Source organism: Nyctereutes procyonoides, unplaced genomic scaffold (genome assembly GCF_905146905.1).
Source record: "Nyctereutes procyonoides isolate TBG_1078 unplaced genomic scaffold, NYPRO_anot_genome, whole genome shotgun sequence".
Taxonomy (NCBI): domain Eukaryota; kingdom Metazoa; phylum Chordata; class Mammalia; order Carnivora; family Canidae; genus Nyctereutes; species Nyctereutes procyonoides.
The window spans coordinates 69,336,518-69,357,052 of NW_026575146.1; the positions used below are offsets into that span (position 1 = coordinate 69,336,518).

A 20,535-nucleotide genomic window follows, 5' to 3' on the forward strand; every position below is an offset into this window, starting at 1 on the left:
AGAAGCAGACCCTTCCTTGGAGTGCAGGAAGATAGGCAAGATAGGCACTGCACTGCATACTTTTTAGAATCCTTCCCTGTGACATGCATCATAATAATTAGTACTACTGCTACTCCCCAGGGCCACAAACATGTCCCTCCTGAAAAAGCAGACTAAGTTTTCGAGGGGGCACATAGGCTTGGAAGAATGCTTGTGGTGATCCTGGCAAAAAGAGATGTGGAATGTGACATCAACACCATGATAAAGAATCCAGACAGAATGTTCACTGGGCTTTTCTCTCTCTTGCCAGAGCTCAAAGATTAACCTGGCTGCAAACCCTGGGAATAGGGCTTTCATAAGGCCCAGGGCATTGAGAACTGGTGATGGGGTGACATTATGTGCAGAGTAGAGGGCAAAGACCTCCTCTTTCCTGCCTTTGGGAGCAGTTTTTGATAAGAATCAATGCATTTAATGTATACAAAAGGTGACACATATTTTCTATTTCTTCATTATTTTGGTAACTTCTATTTTGAGGATTTTGCATGTTTCATCTACATTTTCTCATATACCAGGTAAAATTGTTCATAAAGTTTTGTTATTAAAGTCTGTAGGATGTGATGGTGTCCTGATAATGGTGATATTCTTACTCTAAATTCTTCGTATGATAGGATATGTCATTCATTTTTTAAAAACTTTTTCTTTTAAAATAATTTCATTCTTGGTTCTTAATTTCCCATTTCATAGGTTTGATGTGTAACATTTATATTATCATTCAGTGTAAACATTTTCTCATTTCCATTTTGGTTTTCTCATTTCATTCCTGGATTATTGAGAAGTCTGTTGCTTTAATTTCCAAAGTGCAGAGATATTAGCTATCTTTGATGACAGAACTGGGTGACTCTGAGAGGATCCCAGGAGTTCCTACTGGTCTGTGTGAGGAGTCCAGGCTGGTTGGGGTCATCAGGTAGTGCCCACTGTGGGCAGGTCCTGTGCTTTCCTTGGGTCTGTGGGGTCCCCCTTCCTGGAGTGTGGGGTCTGGATCCTTCCTGGGCTAATGGATGGCTAGAGCAGCATACACACTGGGGTGTGCTGGGGACTCCCCTGACTGGGAGGGAGAGGATGCACGTGTCTCTGGTCTGAGGGTCAAGTGGTTCAGCTGGGCATAGATCACATCTGGTGGGGAGTCAGATGCAGCAGCCATGACAGAGAGGTTGGTATTGCGGTGGGGGGAAGCCAGGCAAATCAGAGAAGAAAGGACCCACCTGACTGTCCATCCGCCTATCTTCCTGCTTGTCTGTCCTCTGAGTCCTGCAATCTTCCTAACAGAGAGGGAGGAGGAGTGGCCAGACCCACCTGAGACTTTATGGTGAGTGGCTCACCTGGGCGTATGTCACTCCCTGGGGATCTTCATCCTGTGTGTTCTGCTGCAGACAGACAGTGAAAGGGAGGTTTGTCTCCTTGAATCCACTCAATCCCCTCAGTCAATTTGTCACACTGTGGCCAGAGTGATGCTTTCAAACTTTCAGGCATATTAGATCACTTTCCTGCTGGACTCTGCAGGGACTTCCTGAGCCTTGGAGCATGTGGTGCTGTCTTAAAACAGCTCTGATTCTATTCCTGACACTGTTTCTTGCCCATTTGGCTCCAGCCAGATGACCCATGTTCCTTTTTTTTTTTTTTATGACCCATGTTCCTGAAGTAGCATGTTGCTGCCTCAGGACCTTTGCACTTGCTACTCTCATATCTCGTTTTATTTCCTTAGCCACATTTTGCACTCAAGGACGTTGCCCACTTCCTTGCATATTGTCCCACACTCACAGGAGAATTCACTGAGTATGAGTAGGATTTGCTCACTGCTGAACCTGCAAAACTGGGTGAGGCCTGTAAGAGGGTGGCCTTCCTGTGCTCTCTGCTGAGTGAATGAATGAAGGAGGCCCAGAGATCTTAGAGTGATTCACTTCTTCATGCACCCTGTTGAAATCTGGGCATGCACTCCAACAACCAGAAGTCAGACTGGATGGGGAGCCAGGAAAGAGAAGCATGGAGGAGAGCCAGAGGGTCGCAGTAGGATGACCCAATTGCACAAAGAGGGAGAGGGTACATGTGGGATGCTGTTAGACTGGGTAATGTAAGGACAGAGAAGCATGCATTGGATTAAATTTGGCACAAAGAGGGCCCTGGGGTTTGGATGAGAGTGAGTGTCTCACCCGATGGTCTAGCTCGACCCCATCCTCAGGCCATGTGCCTTGCATGGCAGCATCTGTGGGATAGAACAGGGTTTATGTCTTGGCAAGGTCTCCTGAGCTCTCTTGGGGCTTCAGACCCCACCTTGCTCCCAAATGAGGTGGCTGCAACCCAGGGATTCATGGGTGGAGTGAGGTGCTGGGGTCACACATGGGGGAATTTGGTCCTCAGCCCTTACCCCAAACCTTCCCAGCCCACCCCCAGGGTGGCCCCTTCTTCTCACAGAGGGTTTCCTCCTGGGCAGCAGCAGCTGGCCTGAGGTTGAGAAGATGCGGTGACATAGGGCATGCAGGGTGCAGGCGGGTGGGAGTCTGCGGTTCTGTGGGCAGGAGTTACCTGTCCCACAGGCCTCTGTCCTCGGGCTCTGGGTCTGCAACCCCCGCAGGGCACTAGGAATCCACCTCCTTCTGGGATGAGAGGTTACAACCTCCCCCCCTCCATGTGATTCCAGGGAAAGGAGCTCTTGACCAGCATTGCCTGTGTGTTTCTCCAACTCTCAAGATGGAAAGAAGGGATCATTTTCTATTGGCACATGAGAGCCGACCTGAGTGTTTTCTATCTAGACTCTCTGACTTGAGATTCCATAGAAGTGTCCTACATCGGCCTTTTCCACCTCTCTGGGTTCCCTCTGGCCACTGCCCTGAGGCCAACCTGGGTCAGCCCACAGGGCACCACCACCCTGGACTGCTCAGGCCCTTCCCTTCTCACCTGGCATCTTGTACTTGTTACTTTGTGGCTGTCGGTCCAGGAGGAGGATGACGAGGCAAAACAGCAGGACAGAGGCCACCAAGGCCCCAATGAGGATGTACAGGTACCAGTCAGGACCTTGGGCAGAAGCCACACTGTGAATGAGGTAGTGATGCCATTTAACTGAGTGTGTACTGTGTGCCAGGCACCTACTGGGCTATGTGCAGTCACCTCTGACTCTGACTATGATCACGAAGCAGGAGATTGCTGCTCCTCCCACCCACTCCACAGACGGGAAACTGAGGCACAGAGAGGTCAATCACATGTCTCATCTTGTCGAGTTTAGAAGTGGCAGGGCTAGGTTTGGTACCACAGATGAGGGTTCCCTGACCTCTGTCCCCTGTGGAGTCACCACTTGGGGCTCTGGGCTCCTCATCTGGGGGTGGGACGTGTCCCAGCATCTTCATCCTGAGGGAGGGTCCTTCCAGATCATTTTTGTCCTGAATGCTCCCATCCATTATCTTCCCTTCATTCCCCCTACAATGTCAGTCACTGCTGCAAAGGGACAGGCACCCCTATAGAATCTGACTTGAGTGGCTTCCCCATGAGCTCTCCTCTCCCAGGAGGTCAGAGCCATGATCAGAACTGAGGAGAAATCTAATCTGGGCCAGGACTCTCACCTTTATACTTGGGAAAACTGAGGACCATACAGGAGAGTGGCATATCCAAGCAAGGTCATGTAGGGGTGCATGAAGTAAGAGTGTAACCCAGCCTCTGCTCCCCATGACCCACCCACCACCTCCTGACAGAGACCCTCACTTACCCTCAGTGTCTCCTGGGGTCAGGAGAGGGTGAGGGGAGGGCCTGCAGGTCTCACCACTGCACCAGCTCCCCCACTCCCAGCTGGGTCTCCACCCGTCCCTCTGCCATGACAGCCCAGCCTCCTCCACCAACCCAGTGCCCCTGGAGCTCAGTTATCCCCATGTCATCTCTGAGAGACTTGAAGAAGAGCCCCTGGACAGATACCCGTGTGACTCACCAGCTGTTGGGCTGGACATTGTGGGTAGAGGTCTGGGGTCTCCAGAGGATGCTGGACCTTCCTTAGACCCTGTCTTTGTTTACACTCCTCTTCCTCATGTGACCTGGGGTCCCCAAGATCCTCCTCCTCCTCCACCTGGAGAAACCTGGTGATGAAGGCAAGGAAAGGGGCACAGGTGGGAGGGCAGTATGAGGGGTGGACCCCTCTGGTGAAGCTCCCTCAGAATCCCTCTACCATCCTAGCCTGGCGTTCTTGTGGGCACAGGGCCCTGAGGACACAGTTGGCACAAGGAAGGGACAGGGACAGGGGACCAGGAACTCCACAGGGACACTGGGCTATGACAACAGGTACAGGGAGGTGTTGAGTGAGCCATAGCACCTATAGGTCCCCCCATGGGATGAGGTCACAGGACTCAAGGAGAATTCAGCCATACAGCCCAGCTTGGTACTTTGATCTAAGATGCAGAGGGGGATCAGCTGCCCCCCTCCTTGGACAGTAGGCAAGTGTCCACAGAGCTCAGTGACAAAAGGGTCACATTCTCTCCTGGGGCCACCATAGGTCCTGGCTGCACCCAGAGGGAGGGTGTGTAGGGGTGCTGTCCTAGAGAGAGGAAGGGCCCTTGTTCTGATCTGAGTCTGTCTGTGTCCTCTGAGTCTCTCCCATCTCCATCCTCTCTCTCTCTCTCTCTCTCTCTCTCTCTCTCTCTGTCTATCCTTCCCTGGGGACCCCACATCCCTGGTTGACACCATCACCTGGGGCTCCCCTGTCAGGGCCCTGTGAAAGTCTGGGGTCCTGCCTGCACCCGTGACCCTTCACCTGTGATCAGGATGTCCAAGGGGTTATTGGGGCCCATCACTGGGAGGAGAGGTTGTGTCCACCTTAGCATGTGTACCGGCCCCCATGGAAGGATCTCACTGGGCCCAGAGGGACATCTGCCCCAGATAGCCCAGCCTGATGCTGCCGGCCATGATGCTGAAGAAGGTCACGTGCCCTTCCTTGGATAGAGCAAATCTGTCATACTGGACATCAGAAAGACACTGGAGGGTCAATCTCTGTCCAGAGGTCACAAAATGGCCCTCCTGGGTCAGGAGCAAGGGCTTCCATGACACACTGGGGAGAAGATCAGCCATGGGTTGTAGGGGCTGATTCTTCCCAAACTTCCATTTGCCTGTCCTGACCCCAGGTCTCACTCTCTCTCACTCTCTCTGACCCTGGGGACTGTGAGTCCTGGTGGTCCCCTTTCCCAACCCTCTCATCTGATGATGCCCTAGGAGCAGAGATCCCTTTACCTGTCTTTTGCTTCAAACTATGGATGGGAAAAAAATCAAACTTTCTCACCTGAGACAAGCAGTTCCAGGGGGCCACTGGGGACTGACCACACGTGGGGTGTGTGGCTGTAATAACCATAGCATCTGAACTTCCAGGTGAGGCTGGGGGCTACCTGAACCACAGGTAATAGGGCCTGGACCCCCCCAATGGGGGCTCCCTGGGAGTCCAGGGTCCAGGAGGGCTGGCTTTCTACTTCCTTTATCAGGATGAACCTGTGGAATCCTGTCCATGAACCACACTGGAGAGTCACATCCCCTCCTGAGGGCACGACAGGGCTGGGCAGGGATGAGAGGCTGGGTTTGCCATGCAATCCTAGATGAGGGGGAGGGGCTGTGTTAAATGGGATTCAGATTGCTCCACATGATCCCCAGGACTGGGCTGTGAGGGAGACACCCAGGGACCAGACCCTCTTCCTGAGGGCAGAGCCTGGGGCTGGGCCCTGTGTGGGCTCGCACCTGTCACCACCAGCTCCAGGGGGTCACTGGGCTCTGACCAGTCAGTGGTGCTTTCATAGTAACAGTGATACCGTCCTGCATATACACCTGTCATGTGTGTGATGGAGAACTTGGCCTTGTCCTTGGACTCCAGTGCCTTCTGTCTGTCCCAGGTCCCTGAGTGTCCCTCTTTATGGAGGCAGCACTCCTGGGCCTTCAGGCTCCCCTTACAACAGATGGTTGCAGGTGTCTTCAAGGGGATCACAGAGCCTGGCTTAGTCCAGATGGTAGGTTTGGGGAGGGTCCCTGGAAGGAAACAGGCTGGGTCACAAGACCCTCCCCACCCTCAGTTCCCAGCTCAGCCCCAAACCCCCAGATGCCCTGCCTCTATCAGCCCAGAGCTGCTGATCTTCAGCCCCTGCCGGTGGGTGGTCCCTGTCCCCAGTAAGGAGGTGGGAGTGGGACCATGGGGACAGACTCACCTATCTATACTCAGGTCCTGGAGCCCACACTCAGTCCTGGAAGAAGGTCTCTGTGAGAGGTCTACCCTGTATCCCGAGTGGAACCCCTTCTGCCTGTGAGCCTCCTGGGCCTGGGATCTCTGACAGACCAGGGCCTGGCTGTGGGGTGGGTCCTTCCCAGACTAGGGCATCCCCTTCTCTCATCAAATCTCACCTAGACAGAACTGGGCTGTGAGGATGGAGTCATGGTGTTTCCTGTCTCTGGATCAACTGTGCCAATGGTAGGACTTTAAAGCCCACAGGACAGACCTACTCACAGGGTGTGGCCTCTTGGAAGCTGTTCCTCCTTTCATGTGGTTGTTCTGTCAGCAGGATGTGACAACAGGAAGGGGAACAATCTCCCCCAGGGCTCTTGCTCTGGTGTCCATGTTGGTGCAGGAGGTGGTCCCCAAGGAGTTTTAGATGTCCTGTCCAGGCGAGGAGGCCACAGCATGTCCCCTCCTGGGTCCTATGAGGTCCCCTCATGGGTCCCATGACCCAGAACCTCCCCTATGGGGTCTTCTTCATCCTCAGCACAACCCTGGGGTCCTCACCATAGACGGGATCCCCAGGCCCAGATATGCTGAAGGGGACGTGGGTTCCAGCTGTGCTGTGGAGCTCATGTCAGTTCAGATAGATGTGTGACATCTCTGTTCACCTCAGATAGAGGTCACCATTGCAATAAGCCTTGAGGATAAATACAGGCAAAGAGGAAGGGAAACACAGCCCCTCTCCTGGTTTAGGAGCATGGGCTTTCTTTCTGTCACAGCCTCCTTAGACTTCTCTATTTTCTTTTGATGCTGTGCACACCCCTTTCCTGAGAACACACCAGTGAGTCCTTCCCAGCTCATTGGTGACCTAGGTTCCTGGGGTAAAGCCGTCCTTGCCATCCTGGGGTTCTGCCTGAAAGTTGTAGGGGGCAATATGTGGGTGACTGCTCTGATTTGGGGAAGAAAGCTGATGCTCAGGTAAATACTACACCAGCGTCCACTGCCTGGAGACCTTGAGCAGAGTGACCTGGTCTGTAGTGTGCTTTCTGTATTCCACTCCTCAGTGGGGGGGGGGATAGAACATGAGTGGAATTAAGCATTGCTAGTCTCCTGACCTGATTAAGAGGGTTGTGGTTGGGACAAGAGACGTCCCTGGGTCTCATCCAGTGATGCACCCCCTTGAGAGACCCCATGTGCCCCTAAAGGTGAAAAATGCTATTTATACTATTTCTGAAACTATTGGCAAAAGCCAATGCAGGAAAGTGAAAGGAACCTTTACAGAATTGAGAGGGACCACAACAGAAACAGAGGCCAACCTAAGTGAACATCAGTGCCTGGGTTCAAGCCTGGGATAGTCAAATTTGATTTCTGCTCTGCTTGGCCAGGAGAAGTGGCCAGGTCCTCATGGGCAGGAAGGGCATCCAGACTCTGGGTGACTCTGGAAGCTGTGAGACCTCACCGTCATGTGTGGTATGGGCACTGGCATGTCTCTGCCCACTGACCCAGCCCAGAAGGCAGAACTGAGCCTTGTCCCCTCTGTGTGTATGTGGAAAGTTTCAATCCAGTGGATGTTCCTATGGGGGTCTCTGCATGTGTGAGTGTGGGACTCTTATGGAGTCCATCCCTGCTCATATGCTAAGTTGGGAGAGTAGTTGTCATGGGACAGTGCGACTCGGACCATCCACCTCTCCCATCCTGAGCTTCAAGACAGCCCTGGGAGCAACTGTCTCTGGAACCCAGGTATGTGGGAGGTGAGGGTTCAAAAGGAATGGACATCAGAGACTGACCACAAAATGATAAGGAGTGCTGTGGAAGACTGCAGAATCATCAATCATAGCCCAGAGCATGGAACAGCAGGAATATGGGAAAGTCATCTTATGTTAGCATGTGAAATATCTGAAAAGGTGGAGAAGAAATTAAATGTTTGAAGCCACAACAGAAGTTAAATTATGGAAGAAGATAAAAATCTTAACATGAATTAGTCACAAACTCTGGAGGCAAAGAATAAACACATGATGGAACAGAAGGAAATTCATCCCTCCGCCCATGAGAAGATGCAACTGAAGAGTAGAACATGAAATTGGAATACAGTGCTGAGCAGAAAATATCGTTCTCAATGGGGAAGCACTGGGAGCCTTTCCCCTAAGATCAGAAACACGACAGGGATGTCTACTCTCACCACCGCTATTCAACATAGTACTGGAAGTCCTAGCCTCAGCAATCAGACAACAAAAAGAAATAAAAGGCATTCAGATTGGGAAAGAAACCAAACTCTCCTTCTTCACAGATGACATGATACTGTACGTAGAAAACCCAAAAGACTCCACCCGAAGATTGCTAGAACTCATACAGCAATTCAGCAATGTGGCAGGATACAAAATCAATGCCCAGAAATCGGTGGCATTTCTATACACTAACAATGAGACTGAAGAAAGAGAAATTAAGAAGTTGATCCCATTTACAATTGCACCCAATAGCATAAGATACCTAGGAATAAACTTAACCAAAGAGGTAAAGGATCTATACTCTAAAAACTATAGAACACTTCTGAAAGAAATTGAGGAAGACACAAAGAGATGGAAAAATATTCCATGCTCATGGATTGGCAGAATTAATGTTGTAAAAATATCAATGCTACCCAGGGCAATTTACACGTTTAATGCAATTCCTATCAAAATACCATGGACTTTCTTCAGAGACTTAGAACAAATTATTTTAAGATTTGTGTGGAATCAGAAAATACCCCGAATAGCCAGGGGAATTTTATAAAAGAAAACCATATCTGGGGGCATCACAATGCCAGATTTCAGGTTGTACTACAAAGCTGTGGTCATCAAGACAGTGTGGTACTGGCACAAAAACAGACACATAGATCAATGAACAGAATAGAGAATCCAGAAGTGGACCCTCAACTTTATGGTCAACTAATATTCGATAAAGGAGGAAAGACTATTCACTGGAAGAAAGACAGTCTCTTCAATAAGTGGTGCTGAGAAAATTGGACATCCACATGCAGAAGAATGAATCTAGACCACTCTCTTTCACCATACACAAAGATAAACTCAAAATGGATAAAAGATCTAAATGTGAGACAAGATTCCATCAAAATCCTAGAGGAGAACACAGGCAACACCCTTTTTGAACTTGGCCACAGTAACTTCTTGCAAGATACATCCACGAAGGCAAAAGAAACAAAAGCAAAAATGAACTATTGGGACTTCATCAAGATAAGAAGCTTTTGCACAGCAAAGGATACAGTCAACAAAACTCAAAGACAACCTACAGAATGGGAGAAGATATTTGCAAATGACGTATCAGACAATGGGCTAGTTTCCAAGATCTATAAAGAACTTCTCAAACTCAACACCAAAGAAACAAACAATCCAATCATGAAATGGGCAAAAGACATGAAGAGAAATCTCACAGAGGAAGACATAGACATGGCCAACAAGCACATGAGAAAATACTCCGCATCATTGGCCATCAGGGAAATACAAATCAAAACCACAATGAGATACCACCTCACACCAATGAGAATGGGGAAAATTAACAAGACAGGAAACAACAGGATGAGCACTGGGTGTTAAAGTATATGTTGGCAAATCAAACTCCAATAAAAATAATAATAATAAAAAAGACAGGAGACACCAAATGTTGGGGAGGCTGTGGAGAAAGGGGAACCCTCTTGCACTGTTGGTGGGAATGTGAACTGGTGCAGCCACTCTGGAAATCTATGTGGAGGTTCCTCAAAGAGTTAAAGGTAGATCTGCCCTTCAACCCAGCAAATGCGCTGCTGGGGATTCACCCCAAAGATACAGGTGCAGTGACACCTGCACCCCAGTGTTTATAGCAGCAATGTCCACAATAGCCAAACTGTGGAAGGAACCTCGGTGTGCATCTAAAGATGAATGGATAAAGAGACTGTGGTCTATGTATACAATGGAATATTCCTCAGCCATTAGAAATGACAAATACCCACCATTTGCTTCGACATGGATGGAACTGGAGGGTATTATGCTGAGTGAAATAAGTCAATCAGAGAAGGACAAAGATTATATGGTCTCATTCATTTGGGGAATATAAAATATAGTGAAAGGGAATAAAGGGGAAAGGAGAAAAAATGAGTGGGAAATATCTGAAAGGGAGACAGAACATGAAAGACTCCTAACTCTGGGAAACGAACTAGGGGTGGTGGAAGGGAAGGAGGGCAGGGGGTAGGGGTGAGTGGGTGATGGGCACTGAGGGGGGCACTTGACAGGATGAGCACTGGGTGTTGTTCTATATGTTGGCAAATTGAACACCAATAAAAAATAAATTTAGAAAAAAAAACAAAAAAAAACAGGTAAAAAATATAAATTGAAAAAATCAAAACAGCAAGAACAAAAAAAGTAAATTAAAAAACAAAATATGAACCAAACCTAACTATAAGCATTCATACAAATAGTCTAAGTAATTTTAGCTTCTACAATTCTGAAAATACGAATGAACAGTGCATATTATGCTGTTGGGTTAGCATCCAAATGTTTCAGTTTTTTTTTTCTTTTTTGTTTTTTGGGTTTTTTTTTTTGTATTTTTTTACTGGAGTTCGATTTGCCAACATCTAGTTTAACACCCAGTGCTCATACATCAAGTGCCCCTGTCAGTGCCCGTCACCCTGTCACCCCATCCCCTGCCCACCTCCCCTTCCACTACCCATTGTTCATTTCCCAGAGTTAGGAGTCTCTCATGTTTTGTCACCATCTCTGATTTTTCCCACTCTTTTTCTCTTCTTTCCCCTAAAATCCCTTTCACTATTTTTTTTTTATTACATGCAGGAGCCCGATGTGGGACTCAATCCTGGGACTCCAGTATCACACTCTGGGCCAAAGGCAGATACTCAACCACTGAGCCACCCAGGCGTCCCTTGCATCCAAATGTTTGAAATAGGAAGTCTTTGTGAAGAGCCTCATATGGTTATAAATCAGAGAAAAAAATGGTTGTCAAGAGACATACATCTTCCCAGAAAAGAACACATTTTTAATAAAACCTAATGAAACATGAAAATGGATTGAAATGGATAGATAAATGGTTTCACTTATATGGGGAATATAAAAAAGGCAGTTTAGCACTGCCTTCAGCCCAGGTTGTGATCCTGGAGACCCGGGATGAGTCCCATGTCAGGCTCCCAGCATGGAGTCTGCTTCTCCCTCTGTCCGTGTCTCTGTCTCTGTCTCTCTCTCAAGAATAAATAAATAAAATCTTTATTTAAAAAAAGGAGATTTTTGATGAGCTTGCTTAAAAATAAAATAGTTTTTGGGTGTAAATCAAGCTGTTTCCCTGAGGTGAAGCATGAGGATATTTTCCTGTGTCCTTTGATGTTAAAAATAGGTGTGCATCTGGGAAATAAACAGAAATTTATGTGTGTTCATGGTTATGATAATATGTAGTAGCGTATGAGAAGCAGTTGAAAGGGAGAGTGTATAGTGAGTTCACAGCACATAAACTATGCCCAACTGAGAGCTCTCTTAGGCATACTGACTCTTATTCAGACACTTTTGAATATGCTTTTAAAGTAAGTGAAGCACAACGTGGATGGAACTGGAGGGTATTATGCTGAGTGAAGTAAGTCAATCGGAGAAGGACAAACAGGGTATGTTCTCATTCATTTGGGGAATATGAATAATAGTGAAAGGGAATATAAGGGAAGGGAGAAGAAATGTGTGGGAAATATCAGAAAGGGAGACAGAAGATAAAGACTCCTAACTCTGGGAAATGAACTAGGGGTGGTGGAAGGGGAGGAGGGCGGGGGGTGGGGGTGAATGGGTGACGGGCACTGAAGGAGACACTTGACGGGATGAGCACTGGGTGTTATTCTGTATGTTGGTAAATCGAACACCAATAAAAATTAATTTATTAAAAAAATAAAATTAAAAAAAATGATAAAAAAATAAAGTAAGTGAAGCAGCTCTTCAGACAGGCTAAGAATTGACATCACTTTTATGAATAAAGTTAAAGGCTTTGAAGTTCACAGAAGTGATGAATCACTGAATTTTATACCAGAAGCAAATATAGCACTATCTGTATGTTAACCAACTAAAGATAGATAGATAGATGATAGATAGGTAGATAAATAGATAGATGATAGGTAGATAAATAGATGATAGATAGATAAATAGATAGATATAGATAGATAGATAGATAGATAGATAGATAGATAAAAGATACTCCTATGAAATGTGCTCAGACTCAGTAGTGACCAAAAGTTCTTCCCACAAGGACTTTGTGAATCTAATCTAACCCCAATGGACACAGGAGGAGGATGAATGTTTCTGAATCAGGTGTCCCTGTCACATGAGTTAGATCTGTCATCAGATGTGTGTGCAGGTGTCACTCTAGAAGGTGTGAGAAGCAGGCACAGGGATGCTGGACAAGCTTCCACACACAATGCAGAGTGCACACCAAGTTCACAGGGACTCAGGGTACAGCAACCCTGGAGACTCCCATGAGCCAGACACGGCCCCTCCTCAGGCTCAGGTAGGCATCAAGGAGCATGGGGGCCCCAGGGGGCACAGGGGGGGCAGCAGAGCAGTGCACACAGGTGGGGACGCTTCTCTCTAGGAGAGTGTCCTATAGGGCTACACCCACAGGTTAGGTTCTGATATAGAGGCAGCAGGAGAGGAGTGGGAGGTCTCTATCTACTCATGGTTGTCCTCACTCACCCACCCCTCAAGCAGCCGCCTACTCCTTACCTCTGTTGAGACTGCAGGATGGGGGACCCCAGGTGGAGGCTGTGGCTCTTTCCATCCTCTCTTGGGCTGGACCCTTCTCTGTGGAGCCCCCCAATGCCACTACATTTTTTACTGTCTCAGGCTTTCCTGAGATGTGGGACCTGAGCTGGTGGAGCTCAGACAGGACAGGGTCAGGGCTCCTCACCTGAGACTAGGAACTCCAGGGGGTCACTGGAGTGTGACAAGAAGTAGGGGGAGGTGTTGGATGAGCCATAATACCTGTAGGTCCCTTTCTGGGCTGAAGTCACAGGACTCGGGGAGAATTCAGCCTGGTACTGCCCAGCTCATTACTTTAATGTAAGACACGGATGGGGGGTATCGACTGCCCCCTTCTTGGACAAAATGATAGTGTGCACAGAAATCCATGACTGACACAGCAGGGTCACATTCTCTCCTGGGGCCACTGAGGGTCCTGGCTACACCCAGAGGGAGGATATGTGAGGAGCTGTCCTAGAAAGAGGAAGGGTTGATGTGGGGTGATCCAGCCCTTGATTTGACCTGAGTCTGTCTGTGTCCTCTGAGTCTCTCCCATCCCCATCCCCTGTCTCTCTCCCTAGTCTTGGTTGGCCATCACCTTCTAGGGTCCCCTGTCAGGGGCCTGTGCAGAATCTGGGGTTCTGCCTGCACCCATGGCCCCTAACCTGTGACCAGGATGACCTGAGGTTCACTGAGGGCTGACCACTGGGAGGAGAGGTGTGTCCACCATAGCATGTGTACCAGCCTCCATGGAGGGTGTCACAGGGCCCGGGAGGATGTCTGCCCTAGAAAGCCCAGCCTGTGGCTGTCAGCCATGACACTGGAGAAGGTTCTGTGCCCCCTTCTTGGACAGAGTGAATGTGTCATAGCTGACATCGGAGAGACACTGGAGAGTCAGGTTCTGTCCAGAGGTCACAATAGGGCCCTGCTGGGTCAGCAGGTAGGGCTTTCGTGCTAAACCTGGGAGAAGACCAGCCCAGATTCCAAGGGCTTATTCTCCCCAAACTTCCCTTCTCCCATTCTGATTCCTGGGTCTCATGTCCCTCACCCTCTGTGTCTCTGACCTGTGAGCCCCCACAGTCCCCTCATCCTATCCTCTCATCTGTGGGTCCCCTGGGAGCAAGACCCCAGTAACCTGTCTAGTTCCTGAAACCATGGATGGGACAAAAACAGCTGCTGATCTCCATGCCTCCTGCCTGGTGGGTGGTCCTGATCCCAGTGAGGAGGTGAGATGGGGACCCCTGGGTACAGAATCACCTGTCTATACTCAGGACCTGGAGCCCACACTCAGTCCTGGAAGAGAGTCCCTGTGAGAGGTTTGCCCTGAATCTTGAGCAGAACCCCTCCTCCCTGTGAGTCTCCTGAGCCTGCAATATCTGACAGACCAGGGCCTGGCTGTGGGGTTGGTCCCTCCCAGACTAGGGTGTCCCTTCCTCTCCTCAGATCTCACCTAGACAGAGCAAGGCCATGAGGGTGGGGGTCTTGGCATCTTCTTTGTTGCTGTGGCTGTGCAAATTAAGGGACCTCAGTGCCCACAGGATAGATAGACACACAGGGTGTGACCACTGGGAGGCCAGTGCTGCCTGTCACAGGGTTGTCATGTCAGTAGCCCTAAAGGAAGAGGAACAGCTTGTTCCCAGGATACTAGCCTGGCTTTCGTGTCCAAGGCAATGCAGCAAATGGACCCTAAGGCTACTGAGATGTCATGTCCAGGTCAGAGACCAGGACATGTCCTTCCCTTCCAGAGCCTCCCCCATGGGGTCTCTTCAGTCTCAGCACATCCCTGGGGTCCTCACCATGGATGAGGTTCCCAGGACCCAGATGCTGAAGGGAACTCAGGTTCTTGCTATTCTGTGGAGCTCATGTCAGCAGAGACAGACCTGTGTCATCTCTGCTTAGCTCAGGTCGAGGTCACCGTGGCAATAAGCCCAGAGGAGAAATACAGGCAAATAAGGAAGGAAACAACCCATCTCCTGGCCTTGCAGTGTGGGCTTTCTTTCTATCAGAGCCTCTATGGACTTCTCTATTTTTTTTTGATGTTATTTACTCACCCTTCTTAGGAACACTCCTGTGAGTCCTTCCTGGGTCATCAGTGCCCCTTGTTCCTATGGCGGAGCTGAACATCCTACAGAGGAGTCCTGACTCCAAATTGTAGGAGATCATATGTGGGTGAGTGCTCTGATTTGAGGAACAAAGCTGATGTTCAGGTCGATCCTCCTCCAGCATCCACTGCCCCAAGACTTTTAGCAGAGTGATCTGGTGTAGTACTGTGCTGTCTGAACCCCACTCCTCAGGGTGGTTCTGCAGGGGGCTGGGACCTGGACCATGAGTGGGATCAATCATGTTAGTTTCCTAACCTGATTGAGATTATTGTGTTCAGGACACAAGAAGTATAAGTGTCAGACCCCACAGTGAGGGAGGGCCAGTGATGCACACTCTTGAATGACCCCATGTGCCCCTAAAGCTGAGAAATACTATTTATACTGATTCTGAAATTGTTTGCAAAAGCCAATGCAGGAAAGGGAATTGAAATTTTCTGGAACTGAGAGGAACCACAACAGAAACACAGGACAAAGCTGAGTGAACATCAGTGCCTGGGGTGTGGCCTGGAGTGGTGAAATTTGACTTCTGCCCCTGTGTTGCCAGAACAGGCAGCCAGGTCCTCATAGACGGGAAGGGCATCAAGTCTCTTGGTGACTCTGGAAGTCATCAGACCCTGACATCATGTGTTGGGAGGGCACTGGCATGTGTCTGCCCACTGACCAGGCCGAGAGGTCAAAACAGAGCCTTGTCTCCGTGTGTGTGTGTGTGTGTGTGTGTGTGTGTGTGTGTGTGTCGAAAGTTTCCATCCACTGGATCTTCCCATGAAGGTCTGTGCATGTGTGAGTATGAGGGTTCCTCTGCCTCTGCACTAGAGGGTTCCTCTGCCTCTGCCCTCCCCGTACTCTGTCTCTTTATCTCTCAAATAAATAAAATAAATATTTATAATAGAAGGAGGGGCACCTGGGTGCTCAGTCATATAGCAAGCATCTGATTCTTGATCTCAGCTAAGGCCTTAATGTCATTGTTGTGATTTTAGGCTCTGTGTTGGGCTCCATGCTGGGCGCGGAGCCTACTTAGAAAAGTAAGGAAAAAAATTAATAAATAGAATATAAGGAGGCATACATGGCCAGCAGTGAGTTGTGCCCACAACTGGATCCAACTCAATTGTGGAAGACAGTGACTCCCACCTCTGCATATGGTGCACTCACATGACTACTTGATGTTGGACATGATAGGAGTGTTTATACCAAAGAAATGGGCTAATGTCATTAATGACAGTTGTTTAAAAACAATTAATTCTTAGAGCCTGTGTAGCAGCTCACAACCAGGCTGTCACTTCAAACACCCCTGAGTCACTCAAACTGAAAGTATTTCTCAAAAACTCTTAAAAACAGGTTCGGATGAGTAGAGAAGAGCAATATGAGTTTAGAAAGGGCTTAGGGGATAGTATTCCATCACCTGTTTCCAGGTAGACCCTATTTTCATCCAATCCATTTAGTTAATCAAAAACAGATTCTGTGTTCCAAGTAAAATAGAAGTATACTTCCAAGAATGTGGTTAATAAAAACAAAGGATATGTGTATATATGCAAAAGTGGGCCAGCCCGTGAAGGTGTGTGTAGGTGTGGGTCCACACCTGAGACATGAATGCAGTCTCATGTCATAGGAGTTAAAGGCAGGAGCCTGTCAGAGATAATCAATATTCAAATTATCAGCTTCACTGCACAAAAGTCCTCTCCAGGCAAGAAATGTTCTCTCCATACATTTCCTACATGCGAACCACTTTTACTCCTCTGGACCTTCTCAACACAGTTTCCTCAGGGTGAGCTCCAGATCTTCTTCCAGAATTTCTCTTACTCATAATGAGGACCTACTTTGATGAATGGTTGGCTTCTCTCTCTTACGTTTATTTACATTCCCTGACTGTACCTCGGGATCTTCTCTGACTTGTCGAGGTTGAAAGAGCTGTACCCTGAGAACCATCAAGATCCAGGCAGACATGACAACCCAATGAGATTCTCCACTGTGTAATCATGACTTTGGGAGGCTAGAGTTTGTGAATAAAGAGGTTGTGGAGATCAGGGTAATATGAATTCACCCTGGGATCCCTGCACCTCCATCCTTCTGCATTTATTGAGAAAATGCAACCCTGTAGTCCATCACATAACTTAGAATTTCTCCATAACCATTCCTCTTGTACTCTAACTTCTTCTGTGATGGTCTGAGGGTATTAGCTATTCCTGAGAATCAAAAATAGAGTCTGTGGTTGAGGAGATATAGGAATGCTTAAATAATCCCATCTCTCATGTCCTAGAAGTTTCTGAAACTAGCTAATGCCATCTCAATCACCTCAGGCACCCCATGTACTGTGAACTGTGAGGAGGGGTCCCCTGAGACCACACTACATTCCTTTCTGCCTGGAGAAGGGGCCCCAGGAGAGAGTCCAGCTCCTGCCCTTACCTCTAACCTTCAGGGTCAGGAAATCACTCCATGTGACCAACCATTCCTGCTCTGATATGCACACTGGTATTCACTGTGTAGTGTGGGCTCACGGATTCAATGTAGTAACTGGCCTTGTTGCTGAAATCTTGTGAGATCTTCATGGACAAGGATCCAGAGTCCTTCTCTTTGTACAGAGAGTAGATGTCAGCCTGCAGAGAAACCTGACACCAGATGGTCACAGGGCTCCCCTCACTGACCATGAGGTCTGGGTCAGCCCAAATGGAGGGTTTGGGGAGGGTCCTTAGAAAGGAATCAGATGGAGAGTTGCAAAGGTGCCCTTCTCCCCTCATTTTCCCAACTGTCCATCCAAGGCCCCTTCAACACTGGTCACCAGCAGCCCTGACCCTCTCTGACCCTCTCTGCCTCCCAGCTGTCCAGAGCGCCTGTTGAGTGGAAGCAGGAGGTCTGAGGAGGACTTACCTGCCTGTCCTCCATCTCTTGCCCCTAACACTGACTTGGACGTGTCTAAATTACAATACATATAACAAGTACAACGTTTTTGGTGTGAGGGCACATCATTTAGATGTTCATAGTTTTCCCACATTTCACAAGAAGATGTAAAATGCTAATTCTAACTTGACTGTTAAGTTAGGTATGCTATGATAATGTCTAGACAGACACTCAAAGAGCACCCAAGATGTATAGTTAAAACCCCAATAGGGACAATAAATTGGAATACTAAAAATATTTCTTAAAGCCAAGAAAAGGCAGAAAATGGAAATAGAAGAACAAGCAAAAGAGAGGATGAGCAAAAATAAAATATATCTAATAACAATCTCATCACTGGGCAGCCCTGGTGGCTCAGCAGTTTAGCGCCACCTTCAGTCCAAGGCCTGATCCTAGAGACCCGGGATCGAGTCCCACGTCGGGCTCCCTGCATGGAGCCTGCTTCTCCCTCTGCCTGTGTCTCTCATGAATAAATAAATAAAATATTTTTTAAAAAAATCTCATCACCAATCATATTATATATATATGATGTAAACACAACACTTAAAAGACAAAGATGGTAAGATGAGTTGAAGAAAAACAAGTATAAAAAAGAATCTATTTGCATTCTATAAGAAATTCACTTCAAACATAATCACGTAAGTGGGTTAAAAGTAAAAGAATGAACAATGTGACTGAGCCTTGAAAACACTGTGCTAAGTAAAGAAATCCAGACGCAAAGGTCAATATTGTGTGATTCCACTTATAGGAACCAAAAATGCAAATTCAGGAGACAGGTATTGGAACAGAGATTGCCAGGGGCTGGTGGCAAAGGCACACAGGAGTGGTTATGTAATGGGCAGGGACTATCCTTTGGGGTAACAAGAATATTCTGGAAATGGAGAGTGATGATGATTATCTAACATGGTACATGTACTTCATACTGCTGAATTACATACCTTAGTAATGAATGGTCAATGCGGTAATTTTATGAAATGTATATTCAACCACATTGAAAAAGTAGAAGAAAATTGTGCAATAAAATGGGCAAAAGACGGAAGACATAGACTGGCCAACAAGTACATGAGAAAATGCTCCGCATCACTGGTAATCAGGGAAATACAAATCAAAACCACACTGAGATACCACCTCACACCAGTGAGAATGGGGAAAACTAACAAGGCAGGAAACAACAAATGTTGGAGAGGATGCAGAGAAAGGGGAACCCTCTTGCACTGTTGGTGGGAATGTGAACTGGTGCAGCCACTCTGGAAAACTGTGTGGAGGTTCCTCAAAGAGTTAAAAATAGATCTGCCCTACCACCCAGCAATTGCACTGCTGGGGATTTACCCCAAAGATACAGATGCAATGAAATGCCGGGACACTTGCACCCCAATGTTTATAGCAGCAATGTCCACAGTAGCCAAACTGTGGATGGAGCCTCGGTGTCCATTGAAAGATGAATGGATAAAGAAAATGTGGTCTATGTATACAATGGAATATTACTCAGCCATTAGAAACGACAAATACCCACCATTTGCTTCGACGTGAATGGAACTGGAGGGTATTATGCTGAGTGAAATAAGTCAATCGGAGGAGGACAAACATTATATGGTCTCATTCATTTGGGGAATATAAAAAATAGTGAAAGGGACTGAAGGGGAAAGGAGAGAAAATGAGTGGGAAATATCAGAAAGGGAGACAGAACATGAGAGACTCCTAACTCTGGGAAACGAACAAGGGGTGGTGGAAAGGGAGGTGGGCGGGGGTTGGGGGTGACTGGGTAACGGGCACTGAGGGGGGCACTTGATGGGGTGAGCACTGGGTGTTATGCTATATGTCGGCAAATTGAACTCCAATAAAAAATAAAAATAAATAAATAAATTTTTAAAAAGAAAGGGAATAAAGGGAAAAGGAGAGAAAATGAGTGAAAATATCAGTGAGGGTGGCAAAACATGAGAGACACCTAACTCTGGGAAACAAACAAGGGGTAGTGGAAGGGGAGGTGGGCGAGGGGACAGGGTGACTAGGTGATGGGCACTGAGGGGGCACTTGGCGGGATGAGCACTGGGTGTTACACTATTTGTTGGCAAATTGAAGTCCAATAAGAAAAATTTTTTTTAAAAGAACTAATCAAGGGATGCCTGGGTGGCTCAGTGATTGAGCATCTGCCTTCAGTTCAGGGCATGATTCCGAAGTCCCAGGATCAAGTCCCACATTGGGCTCCTTGAACAGAGTCTGCTTCTCCTTCTGCCTGTGTCTCTGCCTCTCTCTCTCTCTCTCTCTCTCTCTCTCTCATGAATAAATAAATAAAATCTTTAAAATTTTTTTAATTAAATAAAAAGAAACTAATCAAAAAGATTGACGTGGTTGAATGAGCTTCCAATTGCTGCTGTCTCAAATGACCACAAACTTGGGGTCTTCAAACAACATAAATTTATTCTCTTACAACTATGGATGTCAGAAACACAAAATCAGTGTCATGAGTATAAACTCAAGGAATGGGAAGACATTCACTTAGTTCATCTGCATCCAGAACCAGAAGTCTGATGCAATGGACTTGTAAATATTGGCCATATATCCAGTAAATCTGGAAAACTCTGGTAATACATTTTTATAT

General features: G+C 47.6%; 1 pseudogene; it reads right to left on the minus strand.

Annotated features, from left to right (window-relative positions):
• Positions 1-1,340: 1,340 nt before the first annotated feature.
• LOC129500072 (leukocyte immunoglobulin-like receptor subfamily A member 6) lies at positions 1,341-17,924 on the minus strand (annotated as a pseudogene).
• Positions 17,925-20,535: the final 2,611 nt, after the last annotated feature.